The sequence below is a fragment of the Rattus norvegicus genome, chromosome 20 (assembly GCF_036323735.1).
Source record: "Rattus norvegicus strain BN/NHsdMcwi chromosome 20, GRCr8, whole genome shotgun sequence".
In the NCBI taxonomy this organism is placed as follows: domain Eukaryota; kingdom Metazoa; phylum Chordata; class Mammalia; order Rodentia; family Muridae; genus Rattus; species Rattus norvegicus.
The window spans coordinates 2,477,350-2,503,334 of NC_086038.1; the positions used below are offsets into that span (position 1 = coordinate 2,477,350).

General features: G+C 46.3%; 4 pseudogenes; 1 reads left to right on the plus strand and 3 right to left on the minus strand.

Moving 5' to 3' along the window:
- On the minus strand, positions 9,027–9,937 carry Rps2-ps4 (ribosomal protein S2, pseudogene 4; annotated as a pseudogene).
- Positions 9,039–9,900, plus strand: Rps2-ps32 (ribosomal protein S2, pseudogene 32; annotated as a pseudogene).
- Positions 13,084–16,914, minus strand: RT1-V2-ps1 (RT1 class I, locus V2, pseudogene 1; annotated as a pseudogene).
- RT1-P1-ps1 (RT1 class I, locus P1, pseudogene 1) lies at positions 20,844–23,308 on the minus strand (annotated as a pseudogene).

The window sequence follows — 25,985 nt, forward strand, 5'->3', positions numbered from 1 at the left end:
TTCTTAAAATTAATTAATCAAAAAGTAATGGTGAGCAGACTCTCAGAAGTGCAATATAAAGAAAAATTCAAAGTGTGGAGGCAGAATCTTGAACAGAAAATACAGGAACTCGCGGAACAGGAGGAGGGACAGAAGGAGAGATATGAAGCATGGGTACAGACCTTAAGGGAGGAATTTAAATCTTCAATTAAGGAAAATACTCAGGTAGAGATAGAAGATAAAATAAAAGAAAGCCAACCAAACATTAGAAAACAAACTTTAGTCTACGTGTTCAATGTAAACACCTCCAGACAATGAATATCCACAGGGTTATCAGGAATTTGAATGGCAACCGGTGGATGTGTTACAACTGACGAAATTTAAGGAAAGTGTCACTAATTTTAGAATGCATTCACCATTTGTACAAACAAATCCTGATTTCTTAGGCTATTAAAAATAGAATAATTCCCCAAGACTGGAAAGCTATGACAAGAACAATACTAGAGCCTGCCGAAAATTTACAATGGATCTCATGGTGGAGAGAAGAGGTGAGGGAGATAGCAAAATAGAGCCAGGTTGAGAAATTTCCACAGATCAGCTGCTCGGTGAAGGTTGCTTTGCTGAGGTAGAGGTACAGGCTGTATATGATGAAGAAACACTGGCATAGTGTAGATTGTCAGCCGTAAAGGCCTGGAATAAAGTCACAAAATCAGGGAAAAGACTTGAACCATTCACTCAAGTCACACAAGGTCCTAAAGAAACCTTCCCTGACTGGCTAACCTCAGCTGTGGAAGGGAGCCTTTGAAAATGCAAATACAGAATGCAAGGAAGCAATCAGATCACTGAGGACAAGGTCAGCACCAGTAGAGGAGTGGATTAGACATACAGCTGATGATGGGTCTTGCTCTCCTGTTATGACTGTGATAGGAGAAGCTGCTACTAGACAGCTAGAGATGACCCAAGATTGCAAATGTTTTAATTGTGGGGAGCAGGGTCATCTCAGATATAACTGCAAGAAAAACCAAAGTAATACCTAAAAGGGGGTCTATGCCGCCTGGAATATGTCAAAGATGTGGCAAAGGCTGACATTTGACTAAGGAATGTAGAGCAATAGCATGTAAATGGGACAACACCCTGCCAAAAAACCTTCGGGGGTTGGGGGGGCCTCATGCAGGCCCCGATGCCAGACAAGCAGAGTTCTCTCCCTCGAACAATTAAACATCACTGCTTCCAAAACAGATGTTCTGAGACCAGACAAGGCGGAGCGACTTCTGTAGACAATTGCAAAAGCCACAAAGAGGGCTAAAAACAAATATTTTGGCAAACTTCCATAGAGGATCAAAGGCTAAAAACAAAAATACTAGTAAACAATATTGAAATTGAAGGAATGGTTGACACTGGAGCAGCTGTCACCATCAGCTCTCCAAAATCTTGGCCTGCTAGTTGGCCACATTAAGAAGTGGACATCCAATTTCCAGGTGTTGGCACTTTATCCCAAATAATGCAAAGCACCAGGTGGCTTAAATGTTTAGGACCAGAACGTCAGGTAGGAAAATTGAGGCCATACGTGGCTGATATAGCAATCAACTTATGGGGAAGAGATCTATTACAGCAGTGGAAAACCCTAATCAATATCCCCTAGGTTTCAGTGTCTGTCCATGAAACCCATCAGGCTCATATTAAAAATTTTAAATTATTCAGGGAACATTATCAAAGACAGTTACAGCTGTCCAAGCTGTCCATAAACAAGATACAGCAGAGGCTGACAATTTGGTTCTACTCCAAGGAAATACTTTTGCTAGGACACCAACGGGCTTGCCACTAACAACCCATTTGGATTGATCAATGGTCTGTGACAACAGAAAAACTACAGGTATTAGAACAGCTAGTCCAGGAGTAGCTGGAGGTTCAACATACAGAGGAGACCACAAGTCCTTGGAATTGTCCAGTATTTGTCATCAAAATAAGTCTGGCAATGTGAGGATGTTGGCAGATCTCAGAGCCATTAAGATTATTCAGCCAATGTATTCCCTGCAGCCTGGGATCCCACTGCCTTCTTTGCTTCCTAATGAAAGGCCTATCACAGTGATTGACCTGAAAGATGGCTTTTTTCACAATTCCTCTACATGAAGGCAATAAGGAAAGGTTTGCTTTCTCAATGTATACCTTCAATAGAGGTCACCCAATAAAAAGTTATCAATGGAAAGTCCTGCCATAAGGAATGTTAAATAGTCCAACCTTGTGTCAATATTTTGTACAACAGTCATTGGAGATGATTCCCAAACAACCTCCCCAATCTATTATCTATCATACCATGGATGATATCTTTTTGACTAATCCAGATATAAATATCCTGGAAAGAATGTTTGATGAAGTAAAATAAAAAACCTTGCCTTTCTGGGGATTGCAAATTGCCCCTGAAAAAAATACAAAGAGGGGATTCTATTAATTATCTAGGATATAAAATAAGCCTGCAAAGGATTAGGCCACAAAGGGTGCAAATCAGAAGAAACCAGTTAAGGACCCTTAATGATTGTCAGAAGCTACTGGGAGATACTAATTGGCTGAGAGTTGCAATTGGCTTGACCGTTCAAGAGCCAAGCAATTTATTTCAAACCTTACATGATGATAAAGATTTAAATAGCCCAAGAAAACTATCAGCTGAGATTGAGAAGAACGTAGCTTTGGGAGAAAGGAAATTGCAGGATACACATCTAGATCTTATTGATCCAAAGATGGCCTGCATCTTAGTTATCTTACTTCTACTCATTCCCCTACAGGGATTCTTATGCAGAGAGAAAATTATATTTTAGAATGGATATTGTTAGGACATAACCAGAGTAAGAAACTGAAAAACTACATTGAGAAGGTCTCTGAATTGATAATAAAAGGAAAAGTGCGATTTTGACAATTAGTCAGAATGGATCCAGCTGAAATTGTGGTACATTTTACTAAGGGAGAGATTGCCTCATTATGGGCACAGGATGAACACTGGCAAAGAGAATGCAGTGATTTCTTGGGAGAGATTAACAGCAGATACCCTAAAGGCAAGTGACTTCAGTTCATAAAAAGAACTAACTGGATTCTCCCTCAGATAATAAAGGGAACTCCAATATCTGGAGCCCCTACATTTTACACTGATGCCAGTAAGTCAGGAAAGGTAGGATATAAATCAGAAGATGTAAGTAAGGTGGCTGTGAGTCCCTATAAGTTGGTTCAAAAATCGGAATTATCTGCAATGCTCATGGTGTTGTCAGATTTTCAAGAGTCTCTTAATATAGTAACTGACTCTCAATATGCAGAAAGGGTTGTTTTACACATAGAGACTGCTGACCTTACTCAGGATGATTCTGAATTGACTTCACTATTTACTCAGCTACAACAAATGATCAGAAAAGGAATATATATATATATCTCACATACAGATCTGCCAGGCCCTCTGTGCAAGGTAATAAGGACATTGACCAGATATTGATAGAAAGTGCACTAGAGGCTTCAGATTTCCATAAAAAACACCATGTTAACAACAAAGGTTTGAAGAATGAATTCTCGGCACCCAAATCCCGTGGGAGGGAGAGCTAAACCTTCAGAGGGGCAGACACTCCTGGGAAGCCAGAAGAGACTACACTCTGCCCACATTTCTGACTCTAGAGGAAAACACCTAATGCCATATGGGACCCCTCAGCACAGGGGCCTGAGAAAAGGAGAGGCAGGCCCTTCTGGTTGCCGCCCTCATGGAGAGGTGAAATGCAGCCCCCCCAGGAGCAACTTCAGGCCCAGAACCAGAGGTAAGACCAACTTTTCTGCTCCTGACTGGTAGACTCAGGACACACAGAGGCAAAATTCCTCTGGGACTGGACACTTCCGGTTTTTAGCTAGAGCCCAAACCTTGCTGGTCCAGGCCCACAGCTCACTGCTCTCAAACCCCTGTGGGGGAGAGAGCTCACCACCCAGACAAGTGGACACTCCTGACTGCAGAGTGGGAAAGACTGCCAACACTGCCCACCCTTGCCCACATCCCTGGCCCAAGAGGAAACTGTATAGGGCCTCTGGGAACAGGAAGATAGAAGCACTGAAGCGGCAGGTCCTCTGTGGTCCAACACCACTGCATCTGAAGGGACCCAGTCAACAGCTCCCTGCACCCAAATCCTGTGGGAAGGAGAGCTAAACCTTCAGAGGTGCAGACTTACCTGGGAAGCCAGAAGACACTACAGTCTGCCCACATTCCTGCCTCTAGAGGAAAACACCTAACACAATATGGGACCCCTGAGCACAGGGGCCTGAGTAAAGGAGAGGCAGGCCCTTCTGGTTGCCGCCCTCATGGAGAGGTGAAATGCAGACCCCCAGGAGCAACTTCAGGCCCAGAACCAGAGGTAAGACCAACATTTCTGCTCCAAGTGACCTGCCTGGTGGACTCAGGACACAGGCCCACAGGAACATCTGAAGGCCAGTACACAGGAAAGACTACACGCCTGAAAGCAGATCACTCTGTTCCCATAACTGGCTGAAGGAAAACAGGAAAACAGGTCTACAACACTCCTGACACACAGGCCTATAGGAAGGTCTAGCCACTGTCAGAAATAGCAGAACAAGGTAACACCAGAGACAACCTGATGGGGAGAGGCAATCTCAGGAACCCAAGCAACAGAAACCAAGACTACATGGCATCATCGGAGCCCAATTCTCCCACCAAAGAAAACACTGAATATCCAAACACACCAGAAAAGCAAGTTGTTAATTTTAAATCACATTTGATCATGATAATGGAGGACTTCAAGAAAGACATAAAGAACCCCCTTAGAGAAACACAAGAAAACATAAATAAACAAGTAGAAGTCTATAGAGAGGAATCACAAAAATCCCTGAAAGAATTCCAGGAAAACACAATCAAACAAGTGAAGGAATTAAAAATGGAAATTGAAGCAATAAAGAAAGCACAAAGGGAGACAACCCTGGATATAGAAAGCCAAAGGAAGAGACAAGGAGCTAAAGATACAAGCATCACCAACAGAATACAAGAGATAGAAGAGAGAATCTCAGGAGCAGAAGATTCCATAGAAATCATCGACACAACTGTCAAAGATAATGTAAAACGGAAAAAGCTACTGGCCAAAAACATACAGGAAATCCAGGACTCAATGAGAAGATCAAACCTAAGGATAATAGGTATAGAAGAGAGTGAAGACTCCCAAATCAAAGGACGAATAAATATCTTCAACAAAATCATAGAAGAAGATTTCCCTAACCTACAGAAAGAGATGCCCATAAACATACAAGAAGCCTACAGAACTCCAAATAGATTGGACCAGAAAAGAAACTCCTCCCGTCACATAATAGTGAAAACTCAAATGCACAAAACAAAGAAAGAATATTAAAAGCAGTAAGGGAAAAATGTCAAGTAACATATAAAGGCAGACCTATCAGAATCACACCAGACTTCTCACCAGAGACTATGAAGGCCAGAAGATCCTGGACAGATGTCATACAGACCCTAAGAGAACACAAATGCCAGCCCAGGTTACTGTATCCAGCAAAACTCTCAATTAACATAGATGGAGAAACCAAGATATTCCATGACAAAACCAAATTTGCACAACATCTTTCTACAAATTCAGCAATACAAAGGATAATAAATGGTAAAGCCCAACATAAGGAGGCAAGCTATACCCTAGAAAAAGCAAGAAACTAATCACCTTGTCAACAAAACAAAGAGAAAAAAAGCACACAAACATAATCTCACATCCAAATACGAATATAACAGGAAGCAACAATCACTATTTCTTAGTATCGCTCAACATCAATTGACTCAATTCCCCAATAAAAAGACGCAAATTAACAAACTGGATATGGAATGAGGACCCTGCATTCTGCTGCCTACAGGAAACACACCTCAGAGATAAAGACAGACACTACCCCAGAGTGAAAGGCTGGAAAACAAATTTCCAAGCAAATGGTCTGAAGAAGAAAGCTGGAGTAAACAGTCTAATATCGAATAAAATCAATTTTCAACCAAAAGTCATCAAAAAAGATAAGGAAGGACACTTCATATTCATCAAAGGAAAAATCCATCAAGATGAACTCTCAATCCCAAATATCTATGCTCCAAATACAAGGGCACCTACATACATAAAAGAAACCTTACTAAAACTCAAAGCACACATTGCACCTCACACGATAATAGTAGGAGATTTCAACACCCCACTCTCATCAATGGACAGATCATGGAAACAGAAATTAAACAGAGATGTAGACAGACTAAGAGAAGTCATGAGCCAAATGGACTTAACGGATATTTATAGAACATTCTATCCTAAAGCAAAAGGATATACCTTCTTCTCAGCTCCTCATGGTACTTTCTCCAAAATTGACCATATAATTGGTCAAAAAACGGGCCTCAACAGGTACAAAAGGATAGAAATAATCCCATGCGTGCTATCGGACCACCACGGCCTAAAACTGGTCTTCAATAACAATAAGGGAAGAATGCCCACATATACGTGGAAATTGAACAATGCTCTACTCAATGATAACCTGGTCAAGGAAGAAATAAAGAAAGAAATTAAAAACTTTTTAGAAGTTAATGAAAATGAAGGTACAACATACCCAAACTTATGGGACACAATGAAAGCTGTGCTAAGAGGAAAACTCATAGCGCTGAGTGCCTGCAGAAAGAAACAGGAAAGAGCATATGTCAGCAGCTTGACAGCACACCTAAAAGCTCTAGAACAAAAAGAAGCAAATACACCCAGGAGGAGTAGAAGGCAGGAAATAATCAAACTCAGAGCTGAAATCAATCAAGGAGAAACAAAAAGGACTGTACAAAGAATCAACCGAACCAAAAGCTGGTTCCTTGAGAAAATCAACAAAATAGATAAACCCTTAGCCAGACTAACGAGAGGACACAGAGAGTGTGTCCAAATTAACAAAATCAGAAATGAAAAGGGAGACATAACTACAGAATCAGAGGAAATTCAAAAAATCATCAGATCCTACTACAAAAGCCTATATTCAACAAAACTTGAAAATCTTCAGGAAATGGACAATTTCCTAGACAGATACCAGGTATCGAAGTTAAATCAGGAACAGATAAACCAGTTAAACAACCCCATAACTCCTAAGGAAATAGAAGCAGTCATTAAAGGTCTCCCAACCAAAAGGAGCCCAGGTCCAGACGGGTTTAGTGCAGAATTCTATCAAACCTTCATAGAAGATCTCATACCAATATTATCCAAACTATTCCACAAAATTGAAACAGATGGATCACTACCGAATTCCTTCTATGAAGCCACAATTACTCTTATACCTAAACCACACAAAGACACAACAAAGAAAGAGAACTTCAGACCAATTTCCCTTATGAATATCGACGCAAAAATACTCAATAAAATTCTGGCAAACCGAATTCAAGAGCACATCAAAACAATCATCCACCATGATCAACTAGGCTTCATCCCAGGCATGCAGGGATGGTTTAATATACGGAAAACCATCAACGTGATCCCTTATATAAACAAACTGATGTCTCTTATCACTTGGTGAAACTGCAGGGACTCAGGCCTAGAAAGCCAGTGAGGGTGAGCTCAGGACATGTTCTGACCAGATCAGCACCCCATTGTCCCCAAGGTGTACAGCAAACTGAATCCAAGGAACTGCAAGAAGGGTCCCCTGTTTTATGCAAACCAGGCACTAGGAGACCCTCAGATCCTCTAGACTGTACTTGTGACAGTTTTGAATTTTTTTGTACAGCAGGCAGTGCTAAGTGTTCATGATCCTCTCTGGCCATGAGGTGCTGGCTCAGCAAGATGTAGGCCAGGCTGAAGACCCATCAGCAGGTGTGGGTCTCAGGGCCTCCTGTAACTGCCTTGACAGCTCCTGCATCCGGAATACAAGGTGGCAGTTTAGGCGTCAGATGCAGGTGGTGTCTGCCCAAGCACCCTGGGAGGCTGAGCTATGAGTCTTCAAGAGCCAGGGAGAGCGGGGGTTCCTGAGACTTTGAGCTCTGCATCTGGTCGCAGCTCTGCTGCCTGCACCCTAGGTGATGGCTGCATTGAGAAGGCACAGAACTGTAAGCAGAGAATATGAGGCAAAGCTTGTCTTTCCGCAGTTCAACCTCAGAGCTCTGTGGAGAGCCCTGACTGCATCAAATATCTCCCTGCCAGGGTGGTTGTTGGCTTTCCAGGGCTGCATCAAACTCACCTATTGTAAACCAACTCACAAACGCCGAGCTCTCAGCGCCCCCTGCTGGTGCTTCTGTATGCTTGCGGATCCCATTCCCACCAGAGCACAGGCACCCAGTTTTTCTTTCCTGCATTTTTTTTTTTTAAGAGTAGAGTAGCAGACTTCCTTGTACCAGGCTCCCCGAGGCCAGACTGGGATGTGGTCGTGGAGAAAGACCTCAGCAAGTGTGAGCATGAGGCTGTGAACAATGAGACCCGCCTGGCATCCCCCAACCCCCACTGCGCACGCACACACACACACACACACACACACACACACTTACTTCCTCCTGTGACCCTGGTTGGGTGCACAGACCTGGAGGGGAGAGGGGAGGGGCCTGGGATGCAGTGGAGATGGGGCAAAGCACCTGGTGGGAAATGCAGGGATGCTGCTTCCCTGGTGCTGCACCTCACAGCCCCTCCCCCCTCCCTGTCCCTTCCTGCAGAGGACATTTTCATCCTGACCAGGCACTCTGTGGTCAGTGTCTGGGTCAAGGACAGGGCAACGACCAATAGGAGGAGCAGCAGCATGGCGCCATCACTCACATCTGAGTCCCATGGGCTGTGTGGACTTTATAACCCATGACCATGTCGACTCTGCTTGGTTCCCCAGGATCACACAACCAAATGGGAATGAGAACTGCCATCTGTCAGCAGTGTCCTGGCCAAAGGACCTGACACAGGTTAGGAGCAAAAGTGAAGCAGGGGAAACTGGGAATGCCCTTCTCCCTTCCCCACCTGACTTGACCTGCAGACTAAAAGTTTGCCCCAACACTTAAAAGGAGAATACCTGGATAAGAAGGTAAGGATACCGCCTGGTGCTTCTCTTTTGGAAAACACCAAATGGGGGATGACTTAGGTGCAGCAGGAGGGCCCAGAGGACCTGGTGGCCCAGGTTTAGGAGTCTGTGATGGATTCCACAAAGGATTCACAGGGGTCTTAGGGGATGAACATGGCAGTAGCCATGGTCCAGGACCTGGGGTTGGTGGAGGTAAAGATGAAGACAAGGAGTGGATCCCCATCTCCAAGTTGCCCTGCCTGGTTAAGGACATGAAGACCAAGTCCTTGGAGGAGATCCCCCTGTTCTCCCTGCCCATTAAGGAGTCTAAGATTATTGGCATCCCTAAAGCATGAGGTTCTGAAAATCATGCCAGTGCAGAAGCAGACTCGGGCTGGCTAGCAGGCCAGGTTCAATGTTTTTGTTGCTATTGGGGACTACAATGGCCATGCTGGTCTTGGCATTAAGTGCTCCAAGGAGCTTGCCTCTGCCACCCAAGGGGTCACCATCCTGGCCAAGCTTTCGATAATCCTAGTGTGGAGAAGCCACTGGGGAACAAGATTGGCAAGACCCACATTGTCCTATGCAAGGTGACAGGCTGCTGTGGCTCTGTGCTGGTGCATCTCATCCCTGCCCACAGAGGCACTGGCATTTCCTCTGCTCCTGTGCCCACGAAGCCACTGATGATGGCAGGTATAGATGACTGCTACACTTCAGCCAGGGGCTGCACTGCTTCCCTGGACTACTTTGCCCAGGCCACCTTTGATGCCATCTTCAAGACCTACAGCTACCTGATCCGCACCCGACCTCTGGAAAGAGACTGTGTTCACCAGGTCTCCTTATGAGGCATTCACTGACCATCTTGTGAAAACCCACACCAGAGTCTCTGTTGAGAGGACCCAGGCTCCAGCTGTGGCTACCAAATAAGGGATTTTATATAAGGGAAATAAATGAATTAAGTCTGATAAGAAAAAAGAATGATGCTTTATAATATCTTAGGGCAGATTAAAGGCAAGATAATTCTCTTCTTTGAAAGCTGTGGATTTCAGAGTCTGTGGAACTCCACAGGAAGATTGTTGGAGAACTGCACATCTCAGGAATCTACTGCACTCTAGCAAATCAGCCAAATTCAGCATCTGGAGACAGCAACCACTGATACTTCCCACAGTGTGTGACAACAAGGGACCTTGGTGACCCTGGCTCAGGAACACTCCCAGGTCACAGTTGTTTTCTTTTTGCAGTGTGTTCTCAAGGCTTCATTGGAGCTGAGGTTGCATGAGATATGGCTTCCTCATATGGTAGCTAGAAAGGGTTCAGATTCCTGCTGGCGTCCCCAGGAGTCCTATGTCCCTATTTACCTAGATTTCTCTTTTGAGACTGCTCTTGACACAGCAGCTTACTTCCCCAGAGACAGCCATTAGGGAGAGAGAAAGAGAGAGAGAGAGTGAGGGAGACAGAGACAGAGAGAGATACAGAGAGAGATAGGAGGAAAAAGAATAAATATGTGTAATATGCTAATTACTCATTCCCAGATCACAGTCCATCATTTCACCTTCGTCCACCAGGGGAAGCAGTGAGCAGGATCTGAACACCCAAGAGCAAGGATGTAGTCTCATACCTGGCAGGGGCAGAGTCTGAAACCTGTGAAAACCCACTATAGGGAAATTTCAATTCAGAACCTTGATGCCATGGCAGGAGATCACATCCAAAGGACTTCTAGGTCTGTAAGATAAAGCAGAAATAAAAACAGGACCTTAATCCCAAGAGACAGAGGCAAGCAGATCTCTGAGTTTATGGCCAGCTGGTATAGAGCAAGTTTCACTTAAACAAAAGCTTAGGTTCTGGTATTGCAGTACACACCTTTGATTCCAAAGAATGAAGGTAAAGTGAGGTTGTAAAAGGACGCCCTCCTGTTTGAAAGTGATGTGCTATTGAGTGGCAGGAAAGGTGACAAATCAGAGAAAGATTTGACAGGATAGGATATGCCCAAATCTCAGAAGAATAGAGAAGAAAGGGAAGCTACTGAAGGGAGAGACAGACGGTACAGGAGGAGGAGAGTCCAGTCAGGGTACAGTAGAGTTCATGGAAAGCAGTTGACAGGTAGACTGGAGCAGCACAGAGGAGAAGGAGGCAGTTTTACTGGGAGAGTTTCAGGGAGACAGACTGAAAGCAGAACAAGTAGACATAGGTAAAAACAGAAAGAACAGAGAGTCAGAAGGAGCCGGAAGATTAGAATACATTGGCAGAGTTGGTTTGAGGCCAAGCAGATCGATTCAGAGGCTGAGACCAAAGCCAGGTTGAATAAATCAGCTGGGAGAGGAGTTTCAGCCAGAATTCAAAAACAAAAACAAAAACAAAACAACAAAACAACAACAACAAAAAAAAACAAGGAAAGCTCAGAGCCTGAAAATATTCTAGGCTTATATTAGATTATCTGGAGGCTATACACTTCAAGGACTATGCCTAGTTACCTGACTGAGGCAGTAAGTCTCCCAGGAAACAATTACAACAGGACAATGAAAGATACTTTTACAACCCACTCTAAATACAATGTTACTGCAGCATCCTGTGAGTCAAATGGATATTGACAGATCTTCTTGCCCTAGGCATTTAATTAAAAAAGAAAGGTAACATCTGCTACCACAAAAGATGATACAGGTTTATCAATTTTTCTTAAAAGGGTCTTTAAGAATTATTAATTGTATGAATATGAGTTCACTGTAGCTGTCTTCAGATACATCAGAAGAGGGCACCTGATGCCATTACAGATGGGTGTGAACCAGGAAGGGTTTGCTGAGAATTGAACTCAGGACCTCTGGAAGAGCAGCCAGTGCTCTGAACCTGTTAATCACTGAACCATCTCTCCACCTGCTAAACTCTTTTGTTGTTGTTGTTGTTGTTGTTGTTGTTGTTGTTGTTTTAGTGTCATGTTTGTCTTAGTCATTGTTCTGTGGCTGTGAAGAGACAGGAGGACAATGGCAATTTCTATGGAAGAAAGCATTCCATGGGGCTGCTTTGCAGTTTCTGAGCTTAACATGGGTAGGATATTGGCAGGCAGGCAAGCAAGGTCCTGAAGATGGAGCTGGAAACTCTACATCTGGTTCCTCAGGCATCAGGTAGAGAGCCCCTGGGACTGGCTCTGGATTTGGAAACTTCTAAGACCACCCCCAGTGACACACCTCTTAATCACTTTAAATAGTGCCACTCCCTAATGAACAAGCCTTCAAGTCTTAGGCCAATGGGGGCCATTTTCATTCTTTTTTTTTCTTTTTTCTTTTTTTTTTTTTTTTTTTTTGGAGCTGGGGACCGAACCCAGGGCCTTGTGCTTGCTAGGCAAGCGCTCTACCACTGAGCTAAATCCCCAACCCGGACATTTTCATTCAAACTACCATATTCCACTACCTGGTTCCAAAAGTTTGTAGCCCTATCATAATGTCAAATGCATTAAATCCAACTTCTAAATTCCCCATAATCTGTCAGTCTCAAAAACCTTAAAAGTTCAGATTCCATAGTCTCTTCTGAGCCTCAAGACAATCTCCTAATTGCAACCTTTCTAGAAAGAAAATGAAGGTGCAGGTCCCATACTTCTAACACACAATGGTCCAGGAGGTACATTTGTGTTTCAGAAGGAAGGAAAAGCAGCAAAGTGAGGCAGTGTTGGATCACAGACTAAAATCCAGCTGGGCGAACTGTAAACTACATCCCTGTGTCTGACGCCTAAGCTCTCTTCAGATCTCCAAGTCCTGTCAGCTGTGTTGTATGCAACACACTTCTCTGTCCAGGCAGGTTGACACCCGCTAGTGATTTTCCTGCTCAAATCATGAAGATTGGCATCTCCCATATCTTGGATTCTCCAGCAAACTCCAGGTCTTACTTTCACAGCTTCCCACAAGGACTCTCTGGGCCCCATTGTCACAGAAGACCCCACAGAAGAATCCTGTCCCACTTAACACGCAGCACAGGAAACACAGATTCTGGAAAAGTTCTCCAACTGCCATTTATTTCTTCCTCAATACTCTGACTGTTCTCAATCCCTTAAATTACCCACAAGTGAATTGCACAGGTCAAGGGGTTCACATTCAGATTCAGATGTTCAGTGCGGATGACAGCCTGGAGCCAACAGGATGCAGATACCCCAGTGTCTGTTGGACCAGGAAGGTTAGCTATGGAAGGGATGACAGTCAGTATAGGGACAGAGTGCTAGTGTCCCCAGGTCTCCCCTTTTTGTGCCCCGTAACAAAAGCAAAAACCACCAGTCATAGTTCCCCAAAGTGATTTCACTGTTCCGAAGTCAGATCTTGTCACTTGGTCCCACGTGGCAGCTGTCCCAAAATAGAGAACAAGAGTCAACACTGTCAGTATGAAAACATCTCAAAGCCCCACCTCTCATTCAAAGGTCTCAACCTGAGAGGCCCAGGAACCCAGTTCTCTCCTGTTTGCCTCAGCCCTAATACTATGTCCCCAGGTGTCACCTTTTCAAGTCTCCAGAGACAAGTCAGAGGTCTGGGAACTGTTCCCATCTTCAGGAGAAGAAATACCAAGGCACACTCAGGAGACGGACATGCGGGGCTGGAGGAAGAACCTTCAGCTCAGCTCCCACCCTGAGTACCTCAGGCACAATTTTCTCTCATGTACTGACCTGCAGTAGGAGCCTAGCCTCTGTTTCCCCCTGTAAGAAAAGCTGTGAGAGTCCATGGAAGTCCTGGTCCTAGGAAATTTCCAGAACAATAGCAGCAGACCAGGGAAGGTTCAGGAGGCATGAGAAAGGAGTTGTGCAGGGAATGAACCCAGGACAGCCTGTGATCTGTAGCTGTGCAGGGTCCTTCCCCTCTGACCTCTGACCTCTGACCACAGAGATTCTTGTGTAGATCACCTCCACCATCAGGGTTATTCCTCTCTCCTTCATTTTCCATGTGCTTTACTGTCCGATGGGTGTCGGCAGACATATCCAGAGATGGCACAGTTGTGCTTATGGTATATGTGTATGGCGCTTATGGTGTATGATGTGTATTGTGCTTATGGTATATGATGGGTATTGTGCTTATGATATATGTGTATGGTGCTTATGGTATATGTGTATTGCTTCTTCTTTACAATGGACCCTTGTGAAAGAACTAAGTAGCAGCCCTTACATACCTTTTTGCTTTTTCATCCACCTAAACACCACCAATGATGAAACCTATGGTGACCACACCTCCAAGGACGGCACCAACAATGGCTATGATGCACATCATGGGCAGAGAAAGCACTGGGACTGAAAGGGAAAGAAGGGAAAGTGAGGGTCATGGCTCCAGCTACCAGCCCTGTCCTTCTCCAGGGTTTAGAGACGGTTCCAGCTTTCCCTGACGTCAGCTCTGCACCCACACCCTCCTTACCCCATCTCAGGGTGAGGGGCTCAGGCAACCCCTCATGCTCCACACAGCATGTATAATTCTGCTCCTTCCCAGAAGGCACCACCACAGATGCCCACTTCTGGAAGGTTCCATCCCCTGCAGGCCTGGTCTCCACAAGCTCCATGTCCTGGGTCAGGTCCTCCCCATTCAACTGCCAGGTCAGGGTGATGTCAGCAGGGTAGAAGCCCAGGGCCCAGCACCTCAGGGTGACATCACCTTCAGGTCTGGGGTAAAGGGTCACACGTGCCTTTGGAGGATCTGAGGAGGAGAGTTGGAAAGTTCAGGCATTTTTCTTTCTTCTTTGCCTTGAGCAGTGCCCATGAGGCTGTTGTGGGAATGGACTGAATCAGGTGCGGTAGAAGTCAAAATCTCTCTTAGGTAGCTTAGACACAGTGTTCTGGATAATCTTATCATTTGGAAATTCTAGATCTGGGTTAAGCTGGCCACGGTAAGAGACTTCAGGTGCTCACTAGGAAAAGTGACTTCATCCTTGATCGGGTTGGCCAGACACTCAGCCTCACTGGAGTCAACTCCAAAGACCTCACGTGTGCGCTGAGAACGGGCCCTGAGGAAGGTCATGGCTCCAAGGGCTGCAGATGCAAGTTTAACGGACTTGGTTATTTCAGGATCTTCCCTCCTTCCCTCCTGGTACACTGAGCTGTCCTGAGAAAAGGGTGAGGCCTGACAGAATTGAGAGCCTTTCCTGATAGATGGTGAGGAGTCCCAGGAGACCTTTCCTCCTCCCATGTGCAAGAGATGGAGAGAATGGGAAACCGAGTCAGGAAAAAAAAACCAGGAAAATGGATGAACTTAGCACAGATAATATTAACCAAGGTCACACAAGCCCAGGAACAAAACTACTTAGTCTTTCCTCCTGTGTGTGATATAGCCTACAGCATATGTATTTACGTAAGCAAGTGTACATCTGTGTAGAGTATAACATGACCAAAAGTCAACAAGAAAGGTAAACACTGGGAGGTGAGAGAGACTGAGTGCAGGTCATCACCTAGAGTCATGGAACAGGATAAGGAGCCAACTGTTTTCTAGTTCTAACTCTGTCCTGGATATCTCTCTCTCTCTCTCTCTCTCTCTCTCTCTCTCTCTCTCTCTCTCTCTCTCTCTCTCTCTCTCTCTCCCTCCCTCCCTCCCTCCCTCCCTCCCTTTGCCTGTTGTTGCTGGGTTTATATTTGATAATGAATTTGTAAAATTCAAAGTGAATCTCCAGCGGTTCAGAATGTGTACTCTACTGGATAGACCATCACTGAGATGTACAGCTCCTGTTGTGGTTAAATTCAGTGTCTGATTTTTTTTTTTTGGTCACTTTTAGAAAAAGATAAATAACTAAAAGCTAGAAGAGACAGGGACATGATCCCAGCTGATGGTTTCCTCCTCCTCAGGACTGAGCCCGAACCAGAGGGCAGAGGGAGGAGTTGCCAGAGTCCATCCACTGCACCTGTGCGCAGCAGCGTCTCCTTTCCGTTCTCCATGTATCTGTCCAGCCACCCCACGCAGATGCAGCCCTTGTAAAGCCTTGCAGAGTCCATCCACTGCACCTGTGCGCAGCAGCGTCTCCTTTCCGTTCTCCATGTATCTGTCCAGCCACCCCACGCAGATGCAGCCCTTGTAAAGCTTTGCAACATCAGTCTGCTCCCACTTTTATCCCGTGATCTGCGCTACTGTGCCCGTGGCCTTCCACGTTTTCAGGTCTTTGTTCAGGGCGATATAATCGCGGCCATTGTAGGCGATCTGCCTGTGCCCACGGACAAGAGTCCAGTCCGACGCCACCTCACAGCCATGCATCTCCTGAACTGTGTGAGAGCCTGCGGGAAGCTATGGTCAGCTCTGTCAGCTCTTTGGGTCCTCGGAATCCCCTCAACTGAGAGTGAAAGTGGGTCTCCAGTTTTTGGTCCCAGGCGCATCCTCAGTTTCCCCCAGTTTCTCTGAGTTGGGACCCCGGAAATATCAGGCCCTGTATCAAGGAGGGGTGTTGAACTGTGACCTGGGGTAGCTCACCACCCTCGCTCTGGTTGTAGTAGCCTAGTGAGTTCCTCAGGTTCACTGGGAACCACTGCTTGTTTCCCTTGGCGACAACACCAATACTCTGGTCCCTCCTGCTCCATCTGCTGCGCCCGCGGCTCCATCCTCGGATTCTCCGCGTCACTATCGAAACGCACGAACTCCGTGTGGTCCACTTAGACGACCTAGATGAACCGGGGCTCCCTGAGGCCGTTGACGTAGCCGACAGAGATGAAGCTGGGCTCCCTGAGGCCAGGCCAGGACACGGCCACAGCGAGTGTGAGCCTGGGGCTGGAGCGCGGTGAGACCCCGACATCCTCCCAGGACCCCGGGCGGGTGCATGGGCCGGGAGAGGAGCAGGACACAGAGGTCCGGACACCAGTGGAGAAGGAGCAGAGGGTCTGGAGGGACCTGGCTTCCCTGCTGCTGCTCCTGCACCTCCCTGCAGAGGCCTTTTCCCTCCGGACCCCACACTCTGGCCCACTAGGGGGGCTGCCAGCAGCAGGAGCAGCAGGCGAGACGCTATCGCCCCCCAATTTAGATGCGGGGCGCATCTGAGTTCTGCAAGGTGCCTAGACTTTACTAACAATTCCCACGGCCACGCTGCTTGGTTCCCCAAGTTGCTTCACTCACTAAGGGATGAGAACTGTCACCGTCATCAGTATCCGGGCAGAAGGACCGGATATAGGTTAGGAGCAGAAGTCAAACTGGGGAGATGGGAAATCGCCACCTCTGGCCTTCCCCACCCCTGACCTCACTGCCTGGAGACTAAGACTTTACACTTAAAATTGAAAGAAACTGTTAAGATAAAAAGGCTGAATAGGATAATTCCTCATCTTTGAACATTGTAGCTTCAGCACAGAGTTCTCTCACTTCCCCAGGGAGATTGTTGGAGAACTGCACTTCTCAGGAGTCTGCTGCACTGTAGCAAAGCAGTTAATACTTCCGACAGTGACACTGATATTTCCCACAGTAACACCAAGAGTCCTTGGTGACCCTAGCTCAGGAACTCTCTCAGATCCTGTTTTCTTCTTGTTGTGTGTTCTCAAGGCTTCACTAGAGCTGGGGTCACATGACATATGGCTTCCTCATATGGCAGCTGGAAAGGACTCAGGTTTCTGCTGCCTGTCCCCAGGATTCCTCTGTCTCTATTTACCTAAGTCTCTCTTGAGACTGCTCTTGACTTACCCAGAGCCAACCATTAGATAGAGGGAGGGAGGGAGGGAGGGAGGGAGGGAGGGAGGGAGGGAGGGAGGGAGGAAAAGAGAGAGGGGGGGGCTGGAACACCTAAGAGGATGGGATTAATCCTATACCTGGCAAGGGCAGAGCTGCAAATCTGTAAATACTCACTCTAAATACAAAGTTACTTCAAGGGCTGGAGAGAAGGCTCTGGGTTTAAGAGTACTGGCTGCTCTTCCAGGGGTCCTGAGTTACATTGACAGCAACCACATGGTGGCTCACAACCATCTGTAATGGGTTCTGATGCCCTCTTCTGATGTGCCTGAAGACAGTGACACTGTACTCATACATAAAATAGACCGATAAATATTTTTTAAAAAAAAACAATGTTACTTCAGCATGGTGTGAGTCAGATGGACTTTTAGTGATCTTTTTATAAGGCTTTACTTTAAAAAAAAAGAACTTATAATTTGATACAACAAAAGAATATACAATTTTCTCAGCTTTTCACTAAAGGGTCTTTGCAGTAATTTTATAAAGGTCAACTTGTGTCTTCATTATTGTTCTCTTGCTGTGAAGAAACACCAGGACCACAGCAACAACAACAACAACAACAACAACAAAATCATTTAACTGCCAGCTTGATCACAGTTTCAGAGGTTTAGTCCATGGTCCTCAAGGAGAGCAGCATGCTATCATGTAAGCAGGCATGGTGTTGGAGCAATAGCTAGGAGTTCTACAACCGGTTCCTAGGGCAGCAGGAGAGCCTCTGAGCCTGGCTTGGGCTTTCAAACCTTCCAAGACCATCCTGAGTGACCCACCTCCTAAGGCAGTAGATCAGCCAGTCTGTCAACCAGTGGCTCTATTAAGTGCCAAGTACCAAGGAGATATAACTGAGGAATGACCAGAACAGCAAGGAAGTTCACTAGACTGAGCTCCACCTGCCACAGCCCCATTCACATGCAGATGCCACAGTGGACTCCTGTCCACATTATACTCAATACAGGAAGCATAGATTCTGGAAGGTTCTCCATCTGCCATTTATTTCCTCCACAATATTCTGAGTGTTCCCAACCCCTTAACTTCCCCACCAGTGAACGGCTCAGGTCAAAGAGTGTACATTCAGAATCTTATTTTCTGTGTGGAAGTGAGGAGCTGCAGCCCAGGGCAACATGGAGCTAACAGGATGCAGATGTCTTCTACTGTCTAAGGTTGGCTATGCAAGGGAAGACAGGCAGTGCACAGACAGGGTCCTGGAGTGCAGGGGTGAACTGGGCTCTCCAGATTTCCCCATTGCGTGCACAGCCAAAAACATAAACCCCCAGACATTGATGTCCAAAGAGAATCCACTGTTTCTATGTCAGAACTTGTCACTGGATTCCACCAGGCAGCTGTCCCAAGATGAAAAACAGGAGTCAGCACAGTCAGTAGGAAAACATCTCAAAAGCTCACCTTGCATCCAAATGTGTAAATCTGAGAGGCCCAGGGACCCAGTCCTCTCCTGTTTGCCTCAGCTCTAATCCAAGGTCCCTGGGTTTCCCCCTTTCAAGTCTCCAGAGACAATCAGGAACTGTCCCTGCCTGCAGTAGAAGAAGTAACAAGGCACACTCAGGGGACTGACAGGTGGCCTGGAGGAAGAACCATTAGGACACTTCCAGAACTATGACTTCAGACCAAGGAAGTTTCAGAAGTCACCAGGAAGGGAGATATGAGGGAATGAATCAAGGCCAGCCTGGAGATCTGTAGTGTTTAGCATGAGGCTTATCCTCTGACCCCTGACCATCAAGAATCATGTGCAGAGCCCCCCCATCACCATTATGAATCTGTCTTTCACTGTAAGCTGAGTGTCTGCAAACAGACACAGAGATGGGCAAGACACAAATGGGTATGCATATTGCTTTACATAAAGAACCTTTCTTTAAAAAAGAGAGAGATTTGGGGAGTCCCCCGCAGTGGGCAGCAGCCGCAGCATTGGCGGAAGGAGGCTGCGGTGGAGAGAAATGGCTGGCGGAGACCCTTGTGGTCTCATCACCTCAGAACCTGAATGACACAACTTCCTGGAGATCGACGTGAGCAATCCCCAGACAGTGGGGGTCGGCCGGGGCCGCTTCACCACCTAAGAGATCAGGGTCAAGACAAATCTTCCTATCTTCAAGCTGAAGGAATCCACTGTTAGAAGAAGATACAGTGACTTTGAATGGCTTCGAAGTGAACTAGAGAGAGAGAGCTAGGTTGTCGTTCCCCCACTCCCGGGGAAAGCATTTTTGCGGCAGTTTCCTTTTAGAGGAGACGATGGAATATTTGATGATAATTTCATCAAGGAAAGGAAGCAAGGGCTGGAACAGTTCATAAACAAGATGAAATCATAGATAAAAGCTATACTCCATCTAAACTAAGACATGCCTGAGTTTGGCAAGAAGAGGCAAACCCCGAGACCATGAATGATTCGTCCGCACCAATGAAGACGTTGTAACTAACTTAGCATCCTGCAGACACTGGTGTACCAAACACGCACGCCCTGGATGTACTAACACTCACGCTCCCTTTCATTCTGTCTTGTTTGGCAAGACGTTCATTTGCTTTAGTGGAAACTCCCTCGCTTCTTCCAGCCTTTCTAAGTAGCTCTTCCCGCTGTGTCCCTCCGCGTGCACTGTAGCCTCAGCCCTGTAGACCTGCAGTGTTCTGACTAAAGCTGCCGACTTGCTCGAATTTGCATTTCTGGGTCGTGTGCTTCTTGAATCTGATTGACTAGGATATTTCTCCCCACCCCTGATGTGTGATGTCACCACTTGGTCCTAATTTATGTGCAGGAGCACGACACCATTTGTCTCCAGTGCCACACATACGAGGTGTACTTTGTGTGCAGAATGTGTCTTCCTTCTGGCCTGTAATCCCCTTCACATGAGAGATTAATGAGGGAAATCTTTATATTCTGTATAAAACAAAATCAAATTTATGTACTAAAATCATTTGTCTAAAATTTAAGTTGTTGTCAAATAAAAGTTGAAATGCAAAAAAAAAGAGAGATTTATTTATTATATATAAGCGCACTGTAGCTGTCTCAGACACATCGGAAGAGGGCAGCAGATCCCATTACAGACAGTTTTGAGCTGCCATGTGGTTGCTGGGATTTGAACTCAGGACCTCTGGAAGAACAGTCAGTGCTCTTGACCACTGAACCATTTCTCCAGCCCATAAGGAACCACTCTTAAAGGAGGAAAAAAAAAAGACACAGACTCTTCCATACCTTTGTTATTCTTCATCCACATCACAACACCCCTGATCATAAAATCTCAGCTGACCATAGCTCCAAGGACAGCACCAACAATGGACCTGAAGGCTCTGAGAAGAGAAGGGTAAGGACATGAAGGGAAAGTGAGAAACAGGATGATCACAGCTCTCAGCCCTGACCAGCTCAGGGTCTGCAGAAGGCTCCAGCTTTTCCTGACCCCAGCTCTGTACCCACACCCTCCTTACCCCATCTCAGGGTGAGCCGCTCAGGCAGCCCCTCCTGCTCCACACGGCATGTGTATTTTTGCTCCTTCCCAAGAGGCACCACCACAGATGCCCACTTCTGGAAGGTTCCATCCCCTGCAGGCCTGGTCTCCACAAGCTCCATGTCCTGGGTCAGGTCCTCCCCATTCAACTGCCAGGTCAGGGTGGTGTCAGCAGGGTAGAAGCCCAGGGCCCAGCACCTCAGGGTGACATCACCTTCAGGACAGGGGTGATGGGTCACATGTGCCTTTGGGGGATCTGAGGAGAAGAACTGGAAATTTGGGCATCTTGTGTTCTTCCTGGGAACCTCAGATGTGCCTGTGACACCACCTGGGAAGGAAAGGACTAGGGAAAGGTCAATTTTCCCCAATAAGTTAGATATGGAGTTCTGGAAATTCTAGACCTAAGGCCCAGGATCAGCTTTGTGTCTCAAGAACAAAAGGGACCCCTGCTTTTGTCTGGGTGGGGCTCAGAGATTCAGCATCACTGATGTCAGACTTCACAGAGGTTGGGTGTGGGCAGAGAACAAGGCCTGAGGGAAGCCATAGCTCAAAGGGGCTGCAGATTCAAGGGAACAGCTTCCTGTTCTTTCAGGAACCCTGTCTTCATCCTGAGGAGACTCTGAACTGTCCAGAGACAAAGGTGCTCCCTTGGGAGAGCCAGGCTCTGATACAGTCAGGAAGCACAGGAGTGCTCTCCCCCTCCTACACTGAAGAGAGAGAGCAAAAGGCTGGAAGCTGCTGTCAAATGAAGAGACACCCAGCATTTCTGGTAAGATCAGGAATAAGAAGGGAGTGTCCACTTTCCCTCTCTTCCTTGATATGATGCTCAATTAGACAAGAGGGAGGCATGACCGGGAAAGGAAGCAGTCAAGTGATCTCTGATTTCAGAAGACAGGATTCCTAAAGATCGTGTGGAGTCCTCTAGAAAACATTCAGGCCTAATAAACACTTATTATAGCTGGATACAAAATTAGGTTTATAGGGACCTATGTATCCTAGGAAATGAGAGAACTCCACAATGAAAACTTCAAGATACTGAAAAAGGAAATCGGAGAAGACGATGTTAGACGCTGGACAGAAAACCCATGCTCTTGACTGCCAGAGTTAATACCGTGAAAGGGGCCATACGAATAAAATTAACCTCCAGATTCCATGCACTACTATCAAAATTCTGATTTATTTGATAGGTTTAGAAAAAAAATACGAACGAGTATGAACAACCAAACAAACGTAAGGAGTAAGAACTGGAGGCATTTCCATCCCAGCCTCAAATTACACCACAGAGCTGTAGTGGCAGGGACAGCCTGGAACTGGGAGAGAATAGACAGGAAATCATAGGCATGGGGTAGACGTCCAGGCCATGACATGTCAAGATATGCATCCTCAGTATTCCACAAAGAGTGCAAGATACACATTGGGGGTGGGGGCGGGGAGGATAGCGCATACTACAAATGATTCTGTGACACAGTATTCCTATATGGGAAGATGAATTCAAATACTTAGGTTTCACCTTGTACCAAAATTACCCCAACTGAAAGTTTCTTCTTCCTCCGGACTGAGCCCCAGCCGAGGGCAGAGGAGGAGAAGCCCTCCGCCCCTGTGCCTGAGCGCCTGAGCACAGCAGCATAGCAGCATCTCCTTCCTGTGCTCCTGGTATCAGCGGAGCTACTCCACGCACATGCCCTCCAGGTAGGCCCTGTATTTCTATCTGTGCTGCAGTGTCCGCGGTCGTCCACGTTTTCAGGTCTTCGTTTATGGCGATGTAATCACTGCTTTTGTATGTGTACTTCCGCGGAGGAGGCTCCGGTCCCACCGCACTGCAGACGCTGAAATGAGTGTGAGAGCCTGCTGGACCCCTCCTTTCACTGAAACTGAATGTTGGTCCCAGGTCTTGGGTCCCAGGGTGTTCCCACAACTTCTGGGAGTTCCTAGGATTTGGGACCCAGGACATCTCTGGCCCCTCAGGTCACTCAATGCCCTCGATCATCTTTTAGTATCTGGTTACCCTCCCTCCAAGTTTTAGTATCAAGCAGGGTCCACAGGTTCACTTGCAAATCTGCTTGTTGCCCTTGGCAACCTGTGCTGCAGCTCCCAATGCTCAGGTCCCTCCTGCTTCACCCAAGTCGTGTGCCTCATATCTTTGAAATAAACCCCCACACCTATAGACACTTGATTTTTGACAAAGAAGGCAAAACTGTACAATGGAAAAAAAGAAAGCATCTTCAACAAATGGTGCTGTCTAATTGGATGTCTACATGTAGAAGAATAAAAATATGTCCATATTTACCACTCTGCACAAAACTCAAGTCCAAGTGGATCAAGGACCTCAACATAATATTGGATACACTAAATCTAAGAAAAGAGAAAGTTGGAAATAGCCTTAAACACCCTGGTACAATAGAAAATTTCCTGAACAGAACACCAATGGCTTAGGTCCTAAGATCGACAACTGATAATTGGGATTTCATGAAATTGAAAAGCTTCTGTAAGGCAAAGGACACTGTCAGCAGGACAAAGTGGCAACCCACAGATTGGGAAAAGAGCTTCACTAACCTTACATCTGACAGAGTGTTAGTATCCAAAATATATAAAGAACTCAAGAAGTTAAACTTCAGGAGATCAAATAACCCAATTTAAAAGTGGGGCACAGATCTGAATGGATAACTCTCAACAGAGGAATCTTGAAGGGCCGAGAAGCACTTAAAGAAATGTTTAATATCAGTTACCAGGGAAAAGCAAACCAAAACGACCCTGAGATTCCACCTCACACCCATCAGAATGGCTAAGATCAAAAACTCAAGGGATGGGGCTGGGGATTTAGCTCAGTGGTAGAGCGCTTACCTAGGAAGCGCAAGGCCCTGGGTTCGGTCCCCAGCTCCGAAAAAAAGAACCAAAAAAAAAAAAAAAAAACTCAAGGGACAGCATGTGCTGGAGAGGATGTGGAGAAAGGGAAACACTCCTTCATTGCTGGTGGGAGTGCAAACTTGTACAACCACTCTAGAAATCCGTCTTGTGGTTTCTCAAAAAGTCAGAAATAGTTCAAGCAAGAAGACCCTGGCCATATACCCAAAAGATGCTCCACCATACCACAAGGACATCCGCTCCACTGTGTCCATAATAGCCAGAAACTGGAAAGAACACAGATGTCACTCAACTGAAGAATGGATACAGAAAAGGTGGCTCATTTACACAATGGAATACTATTCAGTTATTAAAAACAAGGACATCATGAATTTTGCAGGCATATGGATGGAACTAGAAAATATCATGCAGACCCCAAAGGACATGGATGGTGTGTGCTCACCGATAAGTGGATATTAGTCATAAAGTACAGAGTACCACAGACCCAAAGTAGTTAAACAAGAAAGAAGATCCGAGCAAGGATGCTTGAAGGAGAAACAAAATAGGGGACAGAGTGAGGGAGGGAAGTGGAGGGGGATCAGGTGGTGGGGGAGACAGGAGAGAGGCCCAGATGGTCAGGAGAATGGATAGAAATCTACAGTTGTTAGGCGTGAAGGGATGGGGGAGGGGAGAATCTCTAGGAACTCACAGGAACGTGGGATAGAGGAGGCTCCCAGGAGTCAATGTGGGTGACTTTAGCCAAGATGCCTAACACTGGGGACATAGAACCTGAAGAGGGTACCTCTTGCAGCCAGACAGGATCCCCCAGTGGACAGATAAGGACACTAAGCCACCCACAGAAATTTCTGTCCAGAATTTATCCTGTCTAAAAGAAGTGCAGGGATGGAGCAGAGAGCAAAGGAAAGGCCAGCTGGTAACCTGCTCAACAGAAACCCATCCCATGGGCAAGCATGGATCCTGACCTTATTAATGATACTCTGCTATGCTGTCAGTCATACAGGAACCCAGATAACTGTCCTCTGAGAGGCTCTGCCCAGCAGCAGACTGAAACGGACATAGATACCCACAGCCAGACATTAGACGGAGGTCGGGGACACTTATGGAAGAGTTGGGAGAAGGACTGAAGGCCTGGAAGTCAATAAGAACCCCACAGGTAGACGATCAGAGTCAACAAACGTGGGCTCTCCTGAGCTCTTAGAGTCTGAGCCTCCAACCAAAGAACATACATGGGCTGGAAAGAGGCTCCCTGCATATATGTAGCTGACAGGCAGCTCAGATTTTTATTTAACCATTTCCCTTATGATTTTATTTAAATTGGATATTGCATACATTTCAAATATTAACCCCTTTTCCAACTTCCTTTCTGCAAACCCCCATTCCATCCCTCCTTACCCTGCTTCTATGCTCCCACACACACCCACCCATCTACCTACCCACCCACCCACTCTAGCCTCACTGCCTTAGCATTCCTCTACATTGAGACATCAAACCTTCACAGGACCAAGGGCCTCCCCCTACCCCCATTGATGCCAGATAAGGCTCCTTCAGCTCCTTCAGTCCTTCCCCTAACTCCTCCATTGGGGTCCCTGTGATCAGTCTGTTGGTTGGCTTCAAGCATCCACATCTGTATTGGTCAGGATCTGTCAGAGCCCCTCAGGAGACAGCTGTATCAGGCTCCTGTCAGCAAGCACTTCTTGGCATCAGCAATATTGTCAGGGTTAGGTGTCTGCATGTGGGATGGATCCCCAGGTGGAGAAGTTTCTGGATGGCCTTTCCTTCAGTCCCTGCTCCACTCTTTGTCCGTGTATTTCCTTTTGACAGAAGCAATTCTGGGCTAAATGTTCGGAGATGGGTGAGTGGCCCCATCCCTCAAACCTGGGGCCATGCCTAATCTCTGGATATGGTTTCAACAGGTTTCTTTTTTCTCCTCTTCCAGGGGTAATATCATCCCTGTGGTATCCTGGGAGGCTCTTGCTTTCCTGGCATCTGGAACTTTCTGATTGCTATCCCCAGCTCCCCATCCCCCATTGCTATATACTTCTGTCCAAGTTCCTGACCCCCTTAC